Source organism: Schistocerca piceifrons, chromosome 4, assembly GCF_021461385.2.
Source record: "Schistocerca piceifrons isolate TAMUIC-IGC-003096 chromosome 4, iqSchPice1.1, whole genome shotgun sequence".
NCBI classification, from domain to species: Eukaryota; Metazoa; Arthropoda; class Insecta; order Orthoptera; family Acrididae; genus Schistocerca; species Schistocerca piceifrons.
The window spans coordinates 259,160,535-259,184,776 of record NC_060141.1 but is presented as its reverse complement, the minus strand read 5'-3'; the positions used below and the strand labels follow the sequence as shown (position 1 = coordinate 259,184,776).

The window sequence follows — 24,242 nt, the reverse complement described above, 5'->3', positions numbered from 1 at the left end:
CGAGCAGTGGCTCCCAACGGTTAAGTAAGGGGCCTTTACGAAACCTGCTGTGCAAAGTTTCCATACAACGGCGCCTTGGTGTTGCAAGGCAAGTCACGCAGCAGCGGCCGCCTCAGGAATACTGACGGCAGCATTGTTTCGCTGGAGTCCATCCTAACAGCTCAATTACGTCCGTTGAACGAGACGCGTCGAACCTTCCCTTCTTCGGAGAAATAGACCGTTAAAGTCGTCTACATACATTCATGACGAAGAATAAATTTGCATTCGAAGACAATACATTCAGTATTATTTACAAGTCAACAAATAACATTTACACTTTATAGAGATGACAGACACCAATCAACACATATGTGACACGATACGAAGAACATTGAAAGGTAAGACGAGAAGAGAAACCCAAATGAAGTTTTATACTCATGACACTACACGAAATTAAATTCCTTGGATCAGTGAAAGGCTGCACAAGAGAATACAAAGTAATAAATGAGAAAATAAGGGATTAAAAGGGGGTACAGCTATTAACTGAAAAATAATGCAACGAAAGTAGGGCTCACAGAATCCCTTGAAAAGCGATGGAATACAATTCTGTTGGAAGAAAGAGTGCGGAAAGGCCGTCGAAGAGATGCTGAGGCCGGAACAGATCATAAGGTATAATCCTGTATTGGCAGAAGAAGAAATGACGCAAGAGACAAAACGACTCCAAGCCAACGTAAGTAGAGTAGAAAGTCTGCAACTTTCTTTAGGTATGCCACAGCCCGCTGAAGCCACAAACTGGTGAGTAGATCACGAAAAGCCACCAAATTGCGGGGATGTTGATTAATACGTTCCAGGCGCTGTTCCTAATAGTTCAAAAATATTCTATTGACTACGTTCCGTTGATTTAGAAGATCTATCGAGCTGCGATAGCGTAACTCAGTGTTGGTGAACACAGGATCGAACACCTGCAACAATGTGAACACGTATTGTACGCATCTTGAAAAGTGGGAGTGGTCACAGCATACTCATCACGAAGATGTTGAACAAAGGGCACTACTCGACAACGACAATGAAATGAGGATCGTAGGCCACGTTCAGGATAACCTCAATAAGTGGGCCGAAGTTATCGCATGGAAAACAGAAGCAAAATATCAGTCACCTCCAGCCCCCATTGGACTGTTTGTGCACTCGACACTTGTCTCACTTGCAGAAGTATAAGCACGACCCGTCGGACCACACAACATGCCTCCAGCTTCTATGTTCATTTGTCCATTGAAGCTTTATACGCCGCTGTAAGCAATGATCTTTTGCGAGGTACCCGATTCTAAACGTCCGCCGCATGCATTTCCAGCCGGCCCATGTGGCCGAGCGGTTCTAGGTGCTTCAGTCTGCAACCGCGCGACCGCTACGATCGCAGGTTCGAATCCTGCCTCGGGCATGGATGTGTGTGATGTCCTTAGGTTAGTTAGGTTTAAGTAGTTCTAAGTTCTAGGGGTCTGATAACCTCAGAAGTTAAGACCCATAGTGCTCAGAGCCATCTGAACCATCTTACTGCGCTGGTTGCATAAAACGGACCGGCACATACATACGACTTCACTACGACAACTTTCGTCAGCGGCAGAGGATCAATGACCGGTTGGTTGGTGCAAGTTCTACACCTTCCACTGTGACCGGAAACGACCTGTGTGCCCTTTTAAAGGGTTGACTACTATTTTGTCCATTGAGCTAATTTTCCAGAGCCCGCACGAAAAGAAGGAAAAAGAATCGACAATATATCGCTGCAAAAGCGGGCACAATCGTCAGTGGACCAAGGACGCGAGTGTACGCGCTCGCCAGGCAGCTAGGCAGCGGGACGGCGCTGATGCGGGAGCCGTCGCCGTCAGCAGGCGGGCGGCAGGCTACATTACAGACGCTAATGGCGCGTAATCGTCCCCAACAAAAACAATCTCCCACGCGCCTCGGCCCGACGCCCACTCACCCGCCGCTCGCCGACAAATAGCAGGTTTGGAGCAGCCAGAGTGAAATTACGTGTCACGCCGGAACAAATACGACGGGGCGCTCGCCGCGCGCCAGCTTACGTAACGGTCTGCGCGAGCGAGCGCCGAGAAGCAAACTGTACTGCCAGCCACGCTGCCGTCTGTCTGAGTCCGGCCTGCGCGATACCAAGACAGTCTTACATTAGACGTAAATATATTTGACGTGGCTCTCGTTGTGCACATACGAAGAAAAATAAAATGAATATGCGACGGCCTCGTCCAGCTTTAAAACATCTATTAAAGACTTATCACCCACGGCAAACAGGGTAATAGTCGCAGCGTTAAGTGATAATATTGTGGCCAGGAAAGACTAGCCGCAAATATGTGAACAAACGTACACTGTCCAGTCACTTTTTTGTGACCACCTGCCAAACGCCTAACTTTTGTGTGTGTGTGTGTGTGTGGGGGGGGGGGGGGGGGAGGGGGATGGATCAGGTAGTGGGGTGGAGGAGGCAAGGCGGGCAGGGGTCGCAACCCGAGGCCTGGCCACGCAATCTCCTCCCTCCCATCCTGGGGATGTGATGTGGTACAAAGAATGCAGTTGGTGTATTATTGTGAATTTTTTTATTATTTCAGCGTGGACGTGCTGTATGTCAGTGAGGTCCTCGGAAGGTACCGGCAATGTTGTTGAGCCATGCAGACTCCAGTGCCGTACCCAGCTGCGTAAGGTTTCTCAGCGGTTGACGATCCATAGCGCGGCCACCCCGATCGAAGTGGTCCCAGAGATTCTCGATTGGATTTAAATCCGAGGAGTTTGGTGGGCAGGGGATTACGGTAAACTCATAATGGTGCTCTCTCACCTACACTGCGAGTTGTTCAAAATGGTTCAAGCGGCTCTGAGCACTATGGGACTTAATTTCTGAGGTCATCAGTCCCCTAGAGCTTAGAACTACTTAAACCTAACTAACTTAAGGACATCACACACATCCATGCCCGAGGCACGATTCGAACTTGCGACCGTAGCGGTCGCGGGGTTACAGAATGTAGCGCCTGGAACCGCTCGGCCACCCACCCCGGCCGGCCTACGAGTTGTGTGAAACGTTGCATTGGTGCTGCATGTAGGGATGGACACGATGCCCAATGATAGATGTATACTTGTGTTGATTCATAATGAAGAAAACATTCCCCAGACCATAAAGCTCCTTCTTCCGGCCTGGACCCTTCCGACAGGGTGCTTGCTTTCAAACGTATCACGCCATACACGACAATGGCCATCTATCCGATCGGACATAAAACATGCCGTCCGGGGTGGCCGAGCGGTTCTAGGCGCTACAGTTTGGAACCGCGCATCTGCTACGGTCGCAGGTTCGAATCCTGCCTCGGGCATGGGTGTGTGTGATGTCCTTAGTTTAGTTAGGTTCAAGTAGTTCTAAGCTCTAGGGGACTGATGACCTCAGAAGTTAAGTCCCATAGTGCTCAGAATCATTTGAACATAAAACATGAAAACACCATCCGTTGCCACTCAGTGGATGTCCAGTTGCAGTACTGGTGTGCAAATTCCAGCCTACGCCGCCCATGAACACCATTCAGCATGGGTGCATGAACTAGGCGCCTCCTGCAGAGACCCACACGCAGCACCATTCGCTTAAGTCGCTGAGGAGACACTTTTGGTTGCTGGATTTGGACGGGTTACTCCTGTAACCGAAATATCAGATCTGAGGATGTTTCTAGATGAACCGAAACCGGTCATATGATTAAACATTTTGCAATCAAGATGGATTATAAGTAACATTGTAAAATCACTGCTTGCGGCTATCCTATCAGACATTTGTCTGTTTTTGCAAAGCCTGTCATCTATGGCCCGTGGTACACTACAGTTGCTTCCGCGTCATTTTTGGATACCGCCATTTTGCCGTGCACGGTATACTTTAACCACCACGGCGTGTGAACTGTTCAGAGACTTGGCCGTTTCGAAAACGCTTCCATCTCTGGTGCGAAGGCAACGATCATACCCTTTTGGACGTCAGATAAATCGCCCCGTTTCCGCATTATAACGACTGCATTGCTTCCCGCGTTCCCTCTCCGCTGACAAGCGTTATATGCCGTCTACTGCTAGTGCTGCCATCTGCGTATGGTTACTGCACGTTGACGTCCAACATAAGCGGTGGTCATATTAATGTGACTGAGCTGTGTATAAGCTACAACAGCCGACGGAGCAAAGAAATTCAGCCCGGTCCGATGGAGCCCTCGCCTGAGCTTGGGAAGTGGGCTCCGTCAACCACGACAGAATTGTTTTGTAAGGTACGTCACACAAACTGATTCCAAATTATGTTCAAAATTTACTCGTGGCCTCGATTGTGTACAAATATTTAACAACAGTTTTTGAAATATAGAAACATATAGCTGTTAGCCGGTCATTTTTGAACTATTTATCAATTTTCCGACTCATCTTCAGATGTGGCATGCAAAAGTGGAGGAAGATGGTTCTCTGTGGCACAAAATAGGTAACATTTTAATATATCGCCTTGTGTATTTGGCAACATGCGTCCAAAAACTAATTTATTTACGTACTATGGTAGTATGGGCGAATTTTCTGTTAACATCCGACTGGTACCTTATATTATCAGTGCATCGGATACCAAGAGTATAACTGGCCATATCGAAGCAGTAAGTAAACAAATTCATTTTTCGTCACTTGCCGTGTAATAAACACGCAAGTGTTTCCTATGTTCTTATTACAGAAAGCCGACCCCCACTTCCCAGCTTCACGCTACAAACATGAATATGATTTTAACCTTCGTATGCCCCATCTGAAGAGGGGTCTGCTACCTGAGGTAAAGAAATGTTTAACAAATGACTGGTTGCAGCAATATTTCACTTAATATAGTCAAGGGGTTCTAATATATCCATAACAGTGTGTTGGCGGCGACTCTTGGAAGACGATTTGGTCTTTAGTACTGCTCACGTGGTGGTATTCGAACAGAGAAATCGAGACGCTAGGAGAACAACGAATTTTTGAAGATATTGGGAAACATCCTCCTCTCCACGGTAATCTGGTATTAAGTCTATTCATGGGACAAGGCGGCACGATCGACGCGATGTACCTACGGGAATTGTCCATTAGTCTGTTATTGTGCAACATACATCAGAATTTGCATCATACTTTCACTTACATCAAGTAATAATAATAATGTCATGTGACGAGGGCCTCCCGTCGGATAGACCGCTCGCCTGGTGCAAGTCTTTCGATTTGACGCCACTTCGGCGACTTGCGCGTCGATGAGGATGAAACGATGATGATTAGGACAACACAACACCCAGTCCCTGAGCGGAGAAAATCTCCGACTCAGCCGGGAATCGAACCCGGGCCCTTAGGATTGACGGTCTGTCGCGCTGACCACTCAGCTACCGGGGGCGGACGTGAAAGGTTTCCATATCGACTAGCTGAGGAAGTACGGTCTGCACGGTATTCCCTACGTGTCCCAATTCCTTTGTCTCCTCTCTGTATATCTGGAAGGCAAGACTAAGTCTCATTACTGTCTACTGTAAGTGCACTCCTTTTCTACCAAATTATAGGCATTTCCATTTGAACTGGTACAACGTGTATTGTATAAAAAAAATATCTTCCTTGGTATCCATGCTTCTATTGCAACACGGACACATACCGAACCAGATTCAGTTACTCACCGTCACTGACAAAAGTTTGCAAATCAAAAATGTGTCAGGTATCCGAGCACCATTTTTCGCATCTGAGATCAAGTTAATTTCTAAGAATAACTTGTTACCTGGTTCCAACTCACGACAGGATATCATACAGGGAGAGTCAGACATTTTATCACCTGAAAGCATTTCCAGATGTTAGATCAATATTGATATCAGCATCACTCACACGTTCCTTCGATTTGCGACCTTAACCATTCGCAGGCTTGTTGTGTGGACCATCACTGAAAATAGTTTCAAGGTTCGTTACTGAAACAAACTGCTAGGAACTCAACACCATTCTGCTTAATTACTTGAAAGTCCTTGGACGGTCAATACGCCTGTTTAGCTGGCGATATAAGCAATCACAGGTATGTTTCTACAGTGAATATAAAATTCTGACCATCGAGAGAGTTAGGCGTCAAGAACTCTGCTCCAACGCCCGCCGCGTCACTCGGGTGACAGCTGCCCAACAGCCAGCATCGTTAGCAAGAAGAGAAATCGAGTGTCTACAAGTTTCACGGACTGCAAGCTTGACCTCCCAAGCCACCGGACCGGCAGCGCTGCGGCCGCTATGCTTCTCGGTCATAATCCCAATAATCGATGATGCGCGGCGCTCAGCTGCGTTTTGTAAAGGTATCAATTATACAAAAAACAAAATTACGAGTAGCCCATTCAATTTAAAAATGATGGGTTTATACAGCAATCTTTTTTTGTATGCTGCCTACCGTTTGTCGTAAAACACACACACACACACACACACACACACACACACACACACAGAGAGAGAGAGAGAGAGAGAGAGAGAGAGAGAGAGAGAAAGAGAGCAACTGGTAAAAGGGTGGAGGGGGAAATTACCGCAGCGTACTACTCTGGGGGAAAAAAGAGCCTGAACGCGAAATAAAGCATTGCGCTATTAATGAAATGTTTCATAAAATATATTACTGTTTTGAGAGGGAGGTTCGCTTGCAAATGAATTAATAATGGCAAAACAACTCACACAAATAGGTGGGCTTTAACCTTCCATAATCTCGTATTATTTACGAATTCAGGAACGCCAAACGAAAGACAAAATCAAGGGCTTTCGGGACAATTATAAGCTTTTCCGTATTACTAGTTTCGAGTTCCTTCACGAACTCTACTTTTATTCGGCAAAACCGATTTCACGACTCATATTTAATATAATGCCTGCACGTCTTAGATATTAATCGCAGCAACTGCTTAGTGCCGTCACGGATGCCTAAAGGATTCTCTTTTCCAAAAGCGCACGTAAAGACTGACGTATGGCGTCGAATGGCTGGCTACCACTTCAGTATCGTTAACAGTGGGCATAATTTAGGTTTTTTATGTGGTGTTCAGGAACGGACATTATACTCTTAGTGTTCTACGATTCATTCTTTCATCGCAACGTTCTCATCGCTATTTTGGTTTTAAACGCCTCCACAAAGGGAATTAAGGTCTAGTGCTTTATTATGATTTCTTATTTCCACTAGCTATTCATTCGCTGTAAACACATTAGCGGCCCCATTTGTGGTTTAGCTGTGATTGAACACACTCAACAGGATAATCGAAGTGCCTCATTAAAGTGAACGCCTGGCATTCGCCGCCAGTGACACTGTTAGCAGCATAATCTCTGTTTACTTTATAGCCTACACTGCGTACTTGAAGCGGTTCGTTGCTTCCCACTTAAACGCACATGACATGCTTTTCTAGGCGCTCTACTCCGGCAACGCCGTAGCAAGCTGCGAATGGGGACTCCGTTCGAGCATACAAATACTTTACCAGCAAAAGCAAACTAACGACAGCAATGGCGTTCTTTGTATTATCTGACAATGCAGACTGACCTGTAGATGGCAATAAATTAAATAAAAGGTGTACAACTTGGCTTCCGCCGTTTTTCCCCTACATTTGAGGCTGTAATGAAACAAATGGATTACACATGTATCATACAAAGTATTTTCCATCGCTAGCCACAACTTTCTCCCATCTTTCGGGCAGAGCACGAATCCCGCGTCGAAAAAATTGTTCATCTTTTGAAGCGATCCACGAATAAATCCAGTTTGTGACTTCTTCATGAGATCGGAAGTGTTGGCCAGCCATGCCAATGAGTCATTGATCTAAACAGGTGATAGTCAGAGGGAGCGATGTCTGGAGAATACGGCGGGTGGGGTAGGATTCCCCATTTTAACGTTTCCAAGTATGTTTTGACCTCTTTTGCAACGTGGGGTCGAGCGTTATCCTGCAGCAAAATCACTTTATCGTGCCTCTCGCTGTACTGCGGCCGTTTGTCTTTTAATGCTCTGCCCATAGCCTTGAGACGTTCTGAAATGGCTTGCTGTGTCATTCCCACTAATCGTGCCAATTCTTCTTGAGTTTGACGCAAGTCTTCACTCAGCAATGTCTCCAATTCTGCATCTTCGAAAACATTCTCTCTTCTACCACTGTGCCGGTCTACGACGTTAAAATCACCGTTCTTCAAAACCACTCACGACACGTTCTTCCACTAATAGCGTCCTTGCCATACGTACTTGGAGAGCATTCGATGAGACTCAGCCGCTGTTTTCGTCATATTGAAATAAAACAACAATACCTCCCGCAAATGACGAGAATTACGTTCGTGAACTGACATTTTCAATCAAGAACAACTTTATGATACAGACACAAAAAAAAAATATTTCATGAGGTTATGTTGAGCGAGGTCCAAGCTAACTGCCTGACGTCTGCGATCTGTTTCTTTCGACCGCTACATATCGTTGTCGCCACCTATCGGCAAACGGCGGAAGCAAAATTGTACACCTTGTACATGTCTAGGTGCGCCCGAGTTTCGACACAGATAGGGGACGCGCTTGACGCCGAAACATGGACACTGTGCTGGAGAGAGGACAAGTACTTAGAGGATTTCGAGATGTGAATCTAGATGAGACTGGAAGGTGTGAAATTGACGGATAAAACAAGACGATTATTAGAGGTTGAAACAAACTAAACATTTATGGTCATTACTCACTTATTCACCCCCAGTACGAAATTTGCGTACTATATGTGTGAGAACCTTTTCTAAATGTTTGCGTAGCGTGTATTTGAGGTGCGATTTGGGTTACCAACCCCGGATTTACCTCATAGGGTGTGGACGCAGTCTAAAATCCACATCCAGCTGATCACCCCAGTAGCCCTCGTCGTTAATTCACAAAGAAGATTCGAATCGGGTCATGCTCGAGTCCCCGTATCTCGCAAGCGGCGCATTAAAACGCTCGGCTATCCGGGAGGGTCATACAAAAGATAGTGAATGAGTTTTTGTTACAAAGGGTGGACGAGAAAGACGAATACTGGAAACATGAGGAGCAAAAGCAATTGGCTACGACGTTGTATCAGAAAATATCGCCTAATAAAGGATGCACTAGAAGGGATGGTGATTGGAAAGAAGGCTTGAGATACACGCCAGTTATCTGACAACATCAAGAAGTGCTCTACGCGGATACGATAAGGATAGCAGGACTGGAGAATATTGAACCTTTATGGATGGACATGCATAATGGACACAACACATTATCACATAATAATAATAAATAACCATAAGCCAAATCAAATGGGGAAAAATGGTGAATTCAGTAGTTTTAGACACATGACGTGATAAGTTTAGAGCTGTTTACCGGATGGGAAATTTTCATCGATTAGCAAAGAAGAAAAGGTAACACTGGCCGTAATTAAAATTAAAAAACAGATTTCTGAGGAGCTTAGCGCCACTATAGAGAACTATACCATATGTCCACTATAGAGAACTATACCATATGTAGATTTTAGATTTTTCATACGTCGTTTTTGTAAAAGACAAAGACTTTCAGTCAATTTGTATCGTCATGGTGAGCGGGGCGCTTGTCTACATCTACATACATACTCCAAAAGCCACCGTACGGTGCGTGGCGTAAAGTATCCTGTGGCACTACTAGTTCAAATGGCTCTAAGCACTATAGGCTTAGGCTGAGATCATCAGTCCCCTAGACTTAGAACTACTTAAACCTAACTAACCCAAGGACATCACACACATCCATTCCCGAGGCAGGATCCGAAACTGCAACCGTAACTGCCGCGTGGTTCCGGACTGAAGCGCCTAGAACTGCTCGGCCACAGCGGCCGCAGCACTACTAGTCATTTCCTTTCCTGTTCCACTCGCAAACAGAGAGATGGAAAAACGGATGACTATAGGCAACCGTACGAGCCCTAATTTATCTTATCTTCATGGTCCTTAAGCGAAATGTACGTTAGCGGCAGTGGAATCGTTCTGCAGTCAGCTTTCAACGCCGGTTCTCTAAATTTTCTCAGTAGTGTTGATCGAAACGAACGTAGCCTTCCCCCCCATGTGTTCCCATTTAAGTTCCCACAGTATCTCCGTAATACTTGAATGTAGTTCAAATCTACTACCGGTAACAAACCTAGCAGCCCGCCTCTGAATTGCTTGGATGTCTTTCTCCAATACGACCTGGTATGGTTCCCAGTCACCAGCGTCATATATGCGGTCTCCTTTACAGGTGAACCACTCTTTCCTAAAATTCTCCTAACAACCCGAAGTCGACCATTCGCCTTCCCTACTACAATCCCCACACGCTCGTTCCACAGCATATCGCTTTGCAACGTTGCGCCAAGATATTTAACCAATTCGAACCTGTCAAACAGCACATTGCTAATGCTGTAATAGAACATTACACGTTTGTTTTTCCTACTCATTTGCATTAACTCGTCCGTCATCCTCTATCGTCCTACAATCACTCAATGACAACGCCTTCCTGTACACCACAACATCATCGGCAAACAGTCGCAGATTGCTGCTCATCCTGTCCACCAGGTCGTTTATGTATGTACAATATAACAGCGGTACTACCACACTTGTTTGGGGCACTCCAGACGAGACCCTTGTCTCTGATGAACAAGACGACGTCACATCTTTTGGACTTTTAACGGCAGATGCTTACTAATGTAAGTCAGACCACATTTGCATTCACAGTGTATTCGGAATGGTGAACAGAAGCGAGAGCTGGGTCGTTGTGAATGCAGCAGCGTCATCGTTCACACGCGGCCCGAGGACAGCAGCAGGCGCGCGGTCCCTGGTCTCTGGGCACCTGCTTGTCGGGCTGACCTCGGCGGAGGACGCAGAACCGGTCCCTTCAGCTGTCTGCAACTCAGCCGCGCCAACTTCGCTCTCGCCTAACCTCACGGGAGAGAGAGAGAGAGAGAGAGAGAGAGAGAGAAAGAGAGAGAGAGAGTGTGTGTGTGTGTGTGTGTGACATTCACCTTTATGTTTCTCGACCACTGTATTAGAGTGTTGCGGAGACTCTCGTACGAATGTGTACGGACCGCCTGTTGCTTCTGTTCAGTGGTACGCGGAGGGCAGAGATTGTACGATCTTGGAAGATTCCAAATTCGCTTCACTTAATCAACCTGTCAGTTTACGATGTACGAGTAGGAAGCCATGGACGTACCTCACTGCTTAACGCAAGACAACTTCCTTGCCGTTTCTCCCAGTCTCAGTAGATTAGGCAGTTCTTTAATCCAATTTGTTCGAAAAATAAATCACAGCACAAGCAATGCACCTTTTCTTTGGCCCTTCTCAATCATTTCAGTTACAGTTGGTAAGAAGAACGACATTTCTCGACGATACACCGCACTTACCTTGCTCAGAAGTACTCGAACGCTGTGACTGCCTTTGTACATTTGGGCCTGACGCATTGCGCTAATGATGTACTAATTTTCTTTTACGTCTAAGTTACTACACACCTACGCACACCGCAATTTTCGCTTACGATGACCTTTCTTCGTCTATAACGACATACTGCGACCTACTTAGCACAAAATCTTCCAGGCTCTCCAATGTCTCTTCGTAACTCTACGTCATAAAGCGTTTTAATTATTAATCAGCAGCATGGAATCAAGACTTTCAAAACATAAAACAGGTGTGTTCCAATAGCAGCCCCCTATAGATTCTGGAACTCGAAACCTAGAGTTCAGATGCGGTAATTATCCCTGATAGTAAAAAAAAAGCGGTAATTATCCCTGATACTAAAAAAAAAAAAAAAGTTCAAATGGCTCTGAGCACTATGGGACTTAACTGCTGAGGTCATCAGTCCCCTAGAACTTAGAACTACCTAAACCTAACTAAGGACATCACACACATCCATGCCCGAGGTAGGATTCGAACCTGCGACCGTAGCGGTCGCGCGGTTCCAGACCCTGATAGTCACATTTAATTCCTAGAACATAAGTGGAATGTAAAGAAGCATATCAAGTTTTGGGTCTTTTTAGAACATATTGGTCATAGTTGACACAAGAACATTTCGGGTGTGATAAGGATTACAGCTCTGAGATAATTCTTATCTCTACCCTTCTCACCCTCTACCTCGCTGCAAAATTCTGCTTGATGAAAGTGAAGCTGAAGTGAATTTATCTTGTATAATCTGAAAAATGGAAAGTCATTACCGCAGAGGTTCGTTTCAAACATATCATGGTCCTTCAGCAGGCGCTAATCCTGGCCCTTCTAGGATCTGAGAACCAACTTCACCCAGTGAGTTATTGGAGCCCTATTGCCATGCCGTTTCCTATACCTTCAGCGCAAGCATGTTACGCATTGTACTGCCACAGCTGATAAAAGTTATACGTAAAACATCACCTCGGCTGCTGTTAAGACACGTTTAAAATACCGCTACTTGTTACGTTCATTGAACATCCTCAGACTGCAGGTGGCCTAGTACTTTACTTTTCAGTGCGCTTTGCTACAAACGAAAACGATTTCAGTAGCGTGTGATTTTGTGCCAATGCTTATTATAGAAAACTATAAACACAAATGTCATTGCAGCATAATGCGGAAGGGCCAAGCCCAAGTGAGCCAACTGCCCATCTCAACTGTCCACAAGCAACTGTCAACAGCAGCTCTCGGTTTATATGTAACACGAAGTGGCCAAACAAATGTTTGTTTCGATTCCTTCCTTATGAAGTTGCGGTCGTCACGAAACACTACTTTTAAGGACAAGCATTAGCTTATTAGCTGTGTACTGTCGTGTTAGGCCTCAGCAACTAACTGTTGATTACTAGCAGCGCATTGAAACACTAAGTGAAGAAACCAATTTTGCGCTACCTACACAGAAACGACGTACTGTTTGTCACTTGCTTGTGCCCGGGGACGTAAGAGTTGGCGCACTCCGCCTTGACTCTTCCTCATTATACTGCAGTGGCATTTGTACTACATAGGATCTATTCTATCACGAAGTTTGGCGTAAAATCACTTGCCGCTGAAATTATTCACGTGTACCAAAGCATTCTGCAACGTAATAAGTACCTGTCACATGACAATGTTAACTGAATGTAACATGTAGTGGAAATTAAAGCATTACTTAACCAGTGCTGGTCCGCCCCTCGTGGTCTTGCGGTAGCGTTCTCGCTTCCCGAGCACGGGGTCCCGGGTTCGATTCCCGGCGGGGTCAGGAATTTTTCCTGCCTCGAGATGACTGGGTGTTATTGTGTCGTCTTCATCATTATCATTCATCCCCATTACGGTCGGAGGAAGGCAATGGCAAACCACCTCCACTAGGACCTTGCCTAGTAAGGCGGCGCGGTTCTCCCGCGTCGCTCCCCTACGCTCTGTAAAGAAGTATGGGACTCATCATCATCAACCAGTGCTGAGGATGTTCGCCATATACTGTACCTTAAAAAAGGACTGTAAGCAGGGAATGCCATTTAACTGCCAGAAAAATCTCAAGACCAACAGGGGTCCAACACCGGACCTCTACTCTCACGTACCTTCGCAGCCTTTAAACGAATCTTTGTGAACTGCACGATATTTTAGGACGTCAGAATACGCGTATATATATATATATATATATATATATATATATATATATGTGTGTGTGTGTGTGTGTGTGTGTGTGTGTGTGTTTCAACAATCTGCTTGCTTTGGAAAATGTGACTGCGCCGTACTCTTGGTACGCCACCGTAATTTTGGGGAACACTTTCCTAATTTTGGCACGCGTATGAACGAGAGCAAGATAGGGGTCTATCTTATCAGCATGTGAACAACGCTTCAGGAGAGAGGTCGCTGATACCGACCGGCCGCCTAACTCGCACTAAGGAAGCGAAATCCATGTAGGAACCAGTCCTATCTACGTCGCTCGTCTAGTGTGTCAGTTCGCTCTTCGCTTACCGTAACATGAATAAAAATATATATCTGTATTATATTGTGCGTCAAAGCACTTACCGGAGTTAACATCCCTCGTTACCTAAGTCTGCGAACGTATCGCAGCAAGGGTGGATCGTTATTACTTGGAGGTTCAGTTCCAGCACTTGAAACCCTACGACGATTTTGAGTCAAGCAAGTCAGTCAGTCAAGCAATGCCACTGTATTAATGACATTTTGCGTTACATACTTCACCCACACCAGAACAACTAAACTACTACCCGTATTCTAATCTCTCAGTTTTCTACTGAAAAGTTAACGTTTCGTAAAAATCTCAGCTGAAGTCGCACTAACTTGTCCCTTCTTCAAGGTAGGCTTTTTCATACTTACAAACTTCTTGTAACAAGACTCCGCATCCTGGGGTCCTTAAAAGACGTCATTTACAACATATGGCTGTAGACGTTTTCATTCTGAAGAAATTGCAACAGTAGAATAAAAGCTTTTACAGCTTTAAACTCGGTATGACATACTTTAAGCAATTCATACTAGTCTTTCCAGTCCTCTTTAGTGGCTATTTATTCCCTTCTTACGCTGTTCATTCAGTTTTACCGCTTTTCTGATAATTCCAACGATCTCTTGTCCGCTCTCGCCACATTCACGATTCAGTTCCACAGAACAGTTGTCTCTAAACGTGGTGTTTCAAAAAACATTTTCATATTCTTGTCAGTATTATTCGACCAACCGGTACTAAACGAGTAATATACGAGTACATTGCCACTATGAAAAAACCACATGCGAAATAGCGCGAATGGTTCGACGATATTACACGAAGAGAACCTTTACTGAAAAAATCAAGAGAACGGGGATATTGCCTAAAAAAATGGCTCTGAGCACTATGGGACTTAACATCGGAGGTCATCAGTCCTTTAGAACTTAGAACTACTTAAACCTAACTAACCTAAGAACATCACACACATCCATGCCCGAGGCAGGATTCGAACCTGCGACCGTAGCGGTTCCAGACTGAAGCGCGTAGAACCGCCGGCTATTTCTTAAAGCTACCATGTGTCGGAAACACGTATTACGAGAGCACTGACCATGCTTGCGTCAAACACGAGTGGAGCAGATAAAAGTCTTTCTGTCTTACGTCGTTACACGTAGTATGTCGTGATGTCATGTTCTTCTACACTAGTAGGTAAACGACGAGTAACACTAATGCCTGCATGACAGTTACAGGTCAACATGGATCTCTTACACGTGGGAAGAACTGTAAGGAATGCAGTTTGTTTAGTGTGCTACTGAAGGCCCCATTAGACTTCTTTGTCTACATGAAAGCCGAGGTGTACTCTACCCTTATTGACTCTGAGGCGGAACTGGTTGCGCGGAATCTTGCAGTAGTCACACAAATACAGAACACAACACTCATTTTTTCAGCAATCACGAGACTCTTACGCCGATGAGGTTAATGGTGCCCATTTTGAACATTTATTGTAATGTAACAGTGACCAGAACAATAAGACAATGAAAAACATTTGACACAATTTTTTCTCAATCACACACAATAACTTCCTGCATACTCAGTATTCCAACAATATGCGTTTCAGATGCAAGTTTGCTTTACGAAATGTAAATTTTTTGTCTCCGTCATCATCACTGTTAGTTTGAGCACGGCATGTGTGAATGCCCGTATCAAAACAATCAACAAGAAGTCCGGAACACAGTTTTAAGGTGCCAGAAAATTTCATGCAATAACTTTACTAAGCCCACATGATGATTCAGTGCGCGGAGCCGTTAAGGCAACGATAATCTTTCACGCAAGTTTTTAATTACTTATTAGTTTATTTTGACTCCGAGCTGCGAATGGTAGGTCGTCCGCTGTTGTTGTCACTTGTTTTATGGATTTCTGAAACTGGTCTGATGAGTCTTTAATAAGAGTATGACACTCTTCGAAATGAATATAAAGTTTTTTTTCAGGGTTTACAGCATTATTGCAGTCAACTTACAATTATAAATAATACATCAATTGGGAGAGCAACTAAAAACGGTTTTGCTTGTGTATCTGTGAGCAAAGGGAAAAGTATGGACTATGAGGGACTAAACAATAACGTGCTGAACCAATGAGTCTTTCACGCGTAGGTCCAAGACATCAATTCGGAAAGCTAATCTTGAATTGGCAGTTGCAGTGACGTCTGTGCGGAGACTTAAGCAGACGCTTAAAACTACGACGTCATCCTTTGGAGTTGTTTCAAGCCTACAGACTACGATTTATGAGCCAACTTTACAAACGAAATGATCTTGCATGACGAGGAAGATTTCGTGGATCGTGTCCTCTTCGGTGATGACTCGACATTTCACTAAGTGAAAATGTGAACAGACGTAACGTGCGCATCTGGGAGTCAGCAAATCCCCATGAGATGGTACAGCTGCAACGAGACTCGTCTAGATGGAATATTTTTTTTGTGCCATATCCCGGCGGAAAGTTTACAGACCTTTCCTTTTCGGTGAAGTAACTGTAACCGGTGTTTCTTATCTTGCTGCGCTAGAACTATTGCTCTTAACTCAACTGGAAGAAGCGGAACCACGAAAATTTTATTTTGCAGCCTCGCTGACGTAACTCAGTAAGCGATTGGTTAAACAACGTTGTACCCGACTTCTGGACTGGCCGCACGGGTGCCGATGAAAGAGCATGTTTCGGATAACCTCCACGTTCACACAGGGTCCGACGCCACTCGATTTTAACCTTTGGGATTTCATACAGGATCATGTGTATGTGGCTCCACTACCAGCCTGTCTACCCGACTTTAGAAAACAGCATCCGGACACACTGGTCGATGTTTGGCACGGACTCGTCTATCGACTCGATGTGAGACGAATGGTGCTCACATGAATACTTTTTTATTTATAACTATAAGTTGTAATAATTACTACAAAACCTTAAGAGCCGTATATACATTTTGAAACACCATGCACATTGTGTGGCAATAAAAAACAATACTTGTTCATATAGTTTTAATTTCTGAATAAAAATAAGAAATATATTAGGTCTACGATAAAGATGAAAACGAGAAAGTTACAGGCAGACCCTTCACCAAGGCGGAGTCTGAAAAAGTAATACAGCAAGCCGCGAACAAGAAGTGGAAGAAACACTGGACTAGACGAAAACGCAGACACTAGATGTAAGCGTGTATCCGCATCGGCTCCCAGTGTACACAGAATGCAGGGTAGCCAAACGAATGTTGGTTTGCGTACGTCCACTGAAGAAGTTGCAGCCGTCAGAGAGTGCGCCTATTTTTAACGAAAAGTATTAGGGAGGGAGGTGAGCACTGTGGCGTTAGGTCTCGCCTCGTATTTTACGATTAAGCCGTAGCTCGCATTGAAATGCAAAAAGAAGAGGAAATCAGTTAGGCCTGAGCTGTCCGGACAGAGAAGCGAGCAGGTGATTAAGATGGCGGTGGAGATAGCGCGTTCCTGTCGGGCCTAGCCTGCCCCCCCCCCCCCCCCCTCCCTCCTCCTTCCCGGCAGCCGCCCAGCACTGTAATTACGGCATCGACCCGTCGCGGCGTGGCCCCGCTATCATCTCGCTAGTTACGGCGCGCCCGCCGGACACGTAAGCCGTAGCCCTGCTGGCCGCACGCTCCGCCGCACACCACACTGCCACACAGCCAGCCAGCCGCGTCCGAATTCCTCTGGATACATTGCTTCATTTCCTTTCCTTCTCCTACTGGAAATGAAAACTCTTCAAACGTGTACGCTCTACAGGCATTTATCGCTACCGATATTTCTGTGACTCGGTCACGAGATACGTAGAGCACGAGGAGATGATGCAGTCGTGTTATGGGGAGCCCAAACTATGCGCGTATCAGCTTCAGATTGGAGTGGTGAAATAAGACGGATTATTTATCACGTGCACAACCAAAATAATGAACTTGCTGAAGCTAACTTCAGTGAAAAGTTAAAAAAGTCACATAAATGTTAATGGTTCATCATTCATTAAAAGAAGTAAAACTGTTACCAAACCAAGTGTTGGATTTAAAATCGCAGTGCTTTGCTAGACAGGTCGTATTGGCTTTGGTATGCCCTTACCCTCCTTCCTCCGAGCATCCAGCCAGTTTTTGGGGTTACTTTTAACAGACAATTTTGTTATCTATCACGTAAACCTATCTAATAAGAACCAGTAAGACCACGAAATAATAAAGCCTGGTACAAACACTGGGAAGCAGCTCTTCAGTTACAGAAAGGCACAGTTGTGTGGTATCCTTTCACTAAAGGATTAATGAATCACAACTAGTCAGCCATGCCACAAAAATATTTGTGAGTAACAATGTCTAAGAGATATGAAGTAAAACGGCCACATAGGTTCAGGTGTAGGAAAAATAAACGGCGTGTTACGATTCACTGACACGCCGCAGGGCGACTTCAGATTGTCTGGAAAAGGAAATGCACACGGAACACTTGCTAGGTTCATACTAGGGTACTACTCGAATGTACTGGGACCGTTTCACGTTGAACTAACAGTACACATCGAACTTACATTCTCTCATAAGTCACGAAGACTCCTATAATAATATAAAGGATGGAGTTTTTGTGCAAGAATGACTTGACAGCAGTGTCCTATTACAGGAAATGCCACTGTGGCGCACTTCATGAGCTATTACTTGAAAACGGCATTATAAGCCGAAATCGTGGTAACTACGGTGACTAAGTTGATTACATAATAATCTAGATAGACCACGTTTTCCTTTGTAAAATATTGCAGGACTTTGTACCCAACTAAAAAGGAATATTCTTCGGTCCACAATGCATCTACCCCGTAGAGATTGCACAACGTACACGCAGTCATTCTCCCGAAGGTCCATCCGTCAACTGAAAGGGAAGAAAACGTTGCAGAATATACGACAGCGTGCTGAAAAGTAATGCCTCAGAATTTTTGAATAAAAGAAACAACATTTTACATCTTTATTTGCAGCCCTCTGCCGCTAGACGGCAACGAATTGTTGCGTGTTGCTTGGCGGTGTGTAACGTAACTACGTCGCTGCGTGAAAAACAACGTGCTGCAATCGAGTTTCCACGCTCTCTTTCAGCATGACAATGCCAGACCATACAAGAGTGCAGCTACATCTGCAACAATCCGACGCCTTGAGTTGACTGTCGTCGATCGTCCTCCATACAGTCCCGACTTGGCGCCATCCGATTTCCATCTGTTTCCAAATCTTAAAGAACACTTTCGAGGACTTCACGATGATAGTGATGAAGCGGTGCAACCAGAGGTGCGGTTGTGTCTCCGTGAACAAAGTCAAACCTCCTATAGCAACGGTATCAACAAACTCATCTCTCGTTGGGAGAAATGTATTCATCGCCAGGGTGACTACATTGAGAATTAAATACGTACACATGAAGAATACAGATGTAGAATGTTAATAAAGTTTGTTTTATTTTAAAAAATTGGTGGCATTACTTTTCAGCACGTCCTCGAATATCACGCAGTTTACAGTGATTTGAAGAGTATGGTTCTAAATAGAGACGCGCTGACCCCCACCCCGTAACAATTTAGGGCGGAGACCAAAACAAAGCGCAAAACCTACCATCTACACTAAAGTACGTATGATTAAATAAGCATGTGAATGTTTTCGTGACAAAATATATAACAACACATGTTGAAATATGGCCCACGTCCGTAACTAAGAGGGCAGCGCGTGTCACTGCCACGCGAGGACCCGGATTCCATTTCCGGTACAACCATGGATATTTTTTTTTTTTTTGTTCCTTGTTGATAGGGGCCCACGGAGCCTCACGACACCAACATAGTTGCTACGTGGCTGAGAAGTGGCGGATCCAAGGTCTGGAACGTAGACAACACCCGGGGGAGTGACGTGCTGAGCACACGTCCCTCCACACCACATCCGAATGACGCCGTAAGCCAGATGATGACGCAGTGGGGACTGTGCGTCCTGCAGTCCTCTTGGCATGATCGCAGAGCTCAGTTTCGTAAAATGTTACATACTGGAACGACAAACGCTAACTAGTGGGTCCCTCCCTCAGTGGAGTTAGCGTTGCTGTTACCAGGCAGTGCCGTACCGGTATGAGCGCGTATCGTGTACTTTAATGCGGTACAGCGTGTGAAGTGTGACTCAGTAACTTATCTACGTTTAGCATTCTGTCAGGAACGAAAGTCTTCACTGATGTTGTGACTGCGTACATTTCAGATATCTTCTTGAGCATTTAATAATCGCTTTCGGCGAAAACTTCAGTGCGATCCTTCTAATTGAAAATCAACAGATTTTAAACTACGTGTGGTAAGGACATTTAAAATTCGATATTCTGTTACGATGGACGTAATTCCTCGAAACCAAATGGTCTCTCCAAATGGCCTTGTTTGGAAGCGGATTAAGGAGGGGGAACAAGGTTTATAACGACAGAAACAGTTATCATGTTTTAATTAAATGATTCGCCATCCATATTGTCTTTGTTTCTTGAGACTGAGTCATAAGAAGATGATATGAATGTTTCATATAGACAAGCGCAGAACATTGTTGGCAGGTATGCAAGCGAAATATAGCTACAACAAAAACAGGTAGCATCTTCAAAATCTCATCGACTGCTCAGCAAATCTGGTATTTATACCGATGGCTCCAGTGTGCTTCATTTGTAGTCACTTGCGCTCACACTACAAGAAAAAGAGTAAATTTTCAGTCCCTTCTACAAGTTTATGTTGGCACAAGCTTCAGTGGGAGCTAGTATCTCATACTTTTATTCACATTAACTACAATAATTTAGGCCCGTACAATCTTAACAAAACAACATTTTTCAAAATGCTCCGAATACTTCCTATGCCTTAGAAATACAATCTTTGGTGTTTGGGCGCTGAATAATTTACTGTACTCTAATAAAGAAAGACGCATTACATCCTGTGAAATCTGCGGTTAGCATTCCGTTATCAATGTGACTTGTCTGCGGAGAAATGCGGACAGCTGCCTACTTGTTCCCTCTGCGGCGCGCTCAGGAAATGACGCACAAACCGGAGTCGCAACTTCTGCTCTGTGTGTACTCAGCAAACCACAACATTTACCCTCTGCTCTTTACGTAACGACACTGTAGCTCATTGCCTGTCCGGTTCCAGACGAACGTATAAGAAAAAACACCTGTCACTAAAATGTTCCACTTGCACAACTGAAGAGGCGTAGGTGCAGCAACGGGTAGTGAGTGCCAACCTCTCTCATCGAGAACGTCTCCTAAAACCCCGCGCGCAGAGTGTTTCAGAGAGAGTGTTTGAAAGTCAGAAAGTGTTGGGCTAACCACACCAGGTGGATCTGTTCGTCACTGCAAACACAAGTGTCTTGTACAAATACGTCACGAACGTCTTCACCAAACAATCGACGTCAACAAAACGCACACTGTTTCGTTAAACTATATAACACTCTAACATGAAGGGAGTTTCTGTATCTTTTCCTGATCAATCTTTGATACGAATAGGAACGTTTCCAGGTGTAACAAGATGTGTTTGTGATGGTGTCACAAAGCCATAAAACTGTAGCGAAATGCAGGAATACCCGTGCAGCATGGAAGCTCGGTACAGGCACGTATGGTTGTAAACATTCTGCCTTATTAAACATGCGGAATGACCGACACTATCCCATTATAACACTGGCGATAAGTCAGCAATAACTGTGGAATACCTAGAAGTTCACGTCCTCTTGACATCAAGTGTGACCATCGAGTACACAAAAAAGAAGTAGCGGAAAGGGCAGGTACCAGGCCGAGGTTCGCTGGAAAACTCCTAACCACATTAATTCTCCCGTAAGAGCTTGGGGAACTCTCGCTCGAGTGATACTGGGGTATGTTCTCCCGTGTAGAACTCCTACCAGGTAAAATAATATGAGAGAAAAAGAATGGACGAAGAGTGGGGCGTTTCGGCACTGTTTCGTTTAGAGCAGGTGTGTACAGCGTTTTACCTTACTTGTGCCACATTGGAAAAATTCGGGTAGTTTGCGGCCGCAGATAATATATTTAGCAACAACTGCACAAAAAGGTAATTTAGAGCCGCGCGGGATTAGCCAAGCGGTCTCAGACGCTGCAGTCATGGACTGTGCGGCTGGTCCCGGCGGAGGTTCGAGTCCTCCCTCGGGCATAGGTGTGTGTCGCAGGAGAGCTACTGTAAAGTTTGGAAAGTAGGAGACGAGGTACTGGCAGAAGTACAGCTGTGAGGACGGGGCGTGAGTGGTGCTCGGGTAGCTCAGTTGGTAGAGCACTTGCCCGCGAAAGGCAAAGGTCCCGAGTTCGAGTCTCGGTCCGGCACACAGTTTTAATGTGCCAGGAAGTTTCATAAGTGTGTGTGTGTGTGTTTGTCCTTGGGATAATTTAGGTTAAATAGTGTGTAAGCTTAGGGACTGATGACCTTAGCAGTTAAGTCCCATAAGATTTCACACACATTTGAACATTTGGTAATTTAGAACTTATGATTAGTTTTCAAAAAGCAAGACGGAATTAATTTGACATGTTACAGGTGAGATTTTTATGGATTTTTTTTTTCCACACAGCGTGTGATAGATGCTCACTTCTTTGGCCGCACTGATACCTGATTTGATATACACCCCTGGTTTAGAGCGGTACGCAGATGCTCATCAAACTCCAATGGCAAGACGCTACAACAGAGAGTTGTACATCGAGCTGGCTTTCCAAATAGAGTCAGGTACCGTAATTAATTCAACTCACACAAATCCCACGAAATGACGAGGACGGGAAAATCGGACAAATTAGAGCTCATACGGAGATTTCCCCGTTGTTGTGAAATGCACTCGCGAATGGAACAGAAAGGGGAGATATGACACAATTACTCCAAGTACCATCCGTTAAACGCCATAATGTGATGTATAGTCTGACACTTATGCAGTTAGCCATCGAATACTACCAGATACCTACAATAGGCGTAGGTAAATAATCCTCGCCAGCACTTTCACGCTTCCAAGCTAGGGCTACTCGACATGTTGGTTCTACTGGACACAGCGATGTGATCTCTACACAGGCCAAGGTGCAGCACTTCAAGCCGCTGCCGTCAAGGCCCCGGTCCATTAGGCGACGCAAGCGACGCACAGAGTAAAAGGGCCAGACGATTAAAATTTAAAATTTAACGTCCTGCTCATAAATCTCCGTCCTAATTATTCAGAGGCAGCGCCTTCTCCCTGTATCTCGCAGTTTACGTAAGCCTGGATCCTACGGTCTCGGAGGTGCATGTCGCGGTATCTAACACGAATGTTGGCAGCTTTCGCTTGGTATTGTGTTCGGCGCAGCCACAAGTACATAACCGGAAATAACGGCAATTTCAGGAACCAGTGTGCCGGCATATTATGCCTTCTGCTACATTATTCCTCCATGCTCGCGGCTCCAGTCTCAGGCTGTAGGCAGTCCACCGTAGCTTTCCAGACACCTACTTGTTACGTTTCCTATGTCTTTTACACAATTCATGAAGATAGATGTTGACTGTGGATATTGTATCACAGACACAGTCCCTGCGACTGTCCAGAGATGTCACTAAACCCGCCCAAAGATGTAAACAACCACGCATGAGCAACTCCTATTAGACGGAGGGGGTCAGACAGCCGATCAGTGCCAGTCATTCCACCCGGAAGGAGATACACGGCTCATGTTGTCTGTACTCCAACCATGCCTAGACGGTCAATACCGCGGTTCGATCGCGTCCGCATTGTTACTTTGTGCCAGGAAGGGCTCTCAACAAGGTAAGTGTCCAGGCGTCTCGGAGAGGACCAAAGCGATGTTGTTCGGACATGGAGGAGATACAGAGAGACAGGAACTGTCGATGACATGCCTCGCTCAGGCTGCCCAAGAGCTACTACTGCAGTGGATGACCGCTACCTACGGATTATGGCTCGGTGGAACCCCGACAGCAGCGCCACCATGTTGAATAATGCTTTCCGTGCAGCCACAGGACGTCGTGTTACGACTCAAACTGTGCGCAATAGGCTGCATGATGCGCAGCTTCACTCCCGACGTCCATGGCGAGGTTCACCAGCCGGCCGGGGTGGCCAAGCGGTTCTAGGGGCTTCAGTCTGAAACCGCGCGACCGTTACGGTCGCAGGTTCGAATCCTGCCTCGGGCATGGATGTGTGTTATGTCCTTAGGTTAGTTAGGTTTAAGTAGTTCTAAGTTCTAGGGGACTGATGACCTCAGATGTTAAGTCCCACAGTGCTCAGAGCCATTTGAACCATTCGAGGTTCATCTTTGCAACCACGACACCATGCAGTGCGGTACAAATGGGCCCAACAACATACAGAATGAACCGCTCAGGATTGGCATCGCGTTCTCTTCACCGATGAGTGTCGCATATGCCTCCAACCAGACAATCGTCGGAGACGTCTTTGGAGGCAACCCGGTCAGGCTGATCGCCTTAGACACACTGTCCGGTGAGTGTAGCAAGGTGGAGG

The 24,242-nt window shown here is 45.4% G+C and overlaps 1 protein-coding gene and 1 non-coding gene across 2 annotated transcripts in view; one reads left to right on the top strand and one right to left on the bottom strand.

Moving 5' to 3' along the window:
- Positions 1–24,242, bottom strand: part of LOC124795771 (zinc finger protein 608) — a 295,215-nt gene that overhangs the window by 187,258 nt on the left and 83,715 nt on the right. The gene's annotated exons all lie outside the window — the stretch shown is intronic.
- Positions 22,025–22,099, top strand: Trnas-cga. Its single transcript has one exon. It is a non-coding gene; the product is annotated as a tRNA-Ser (tRNA).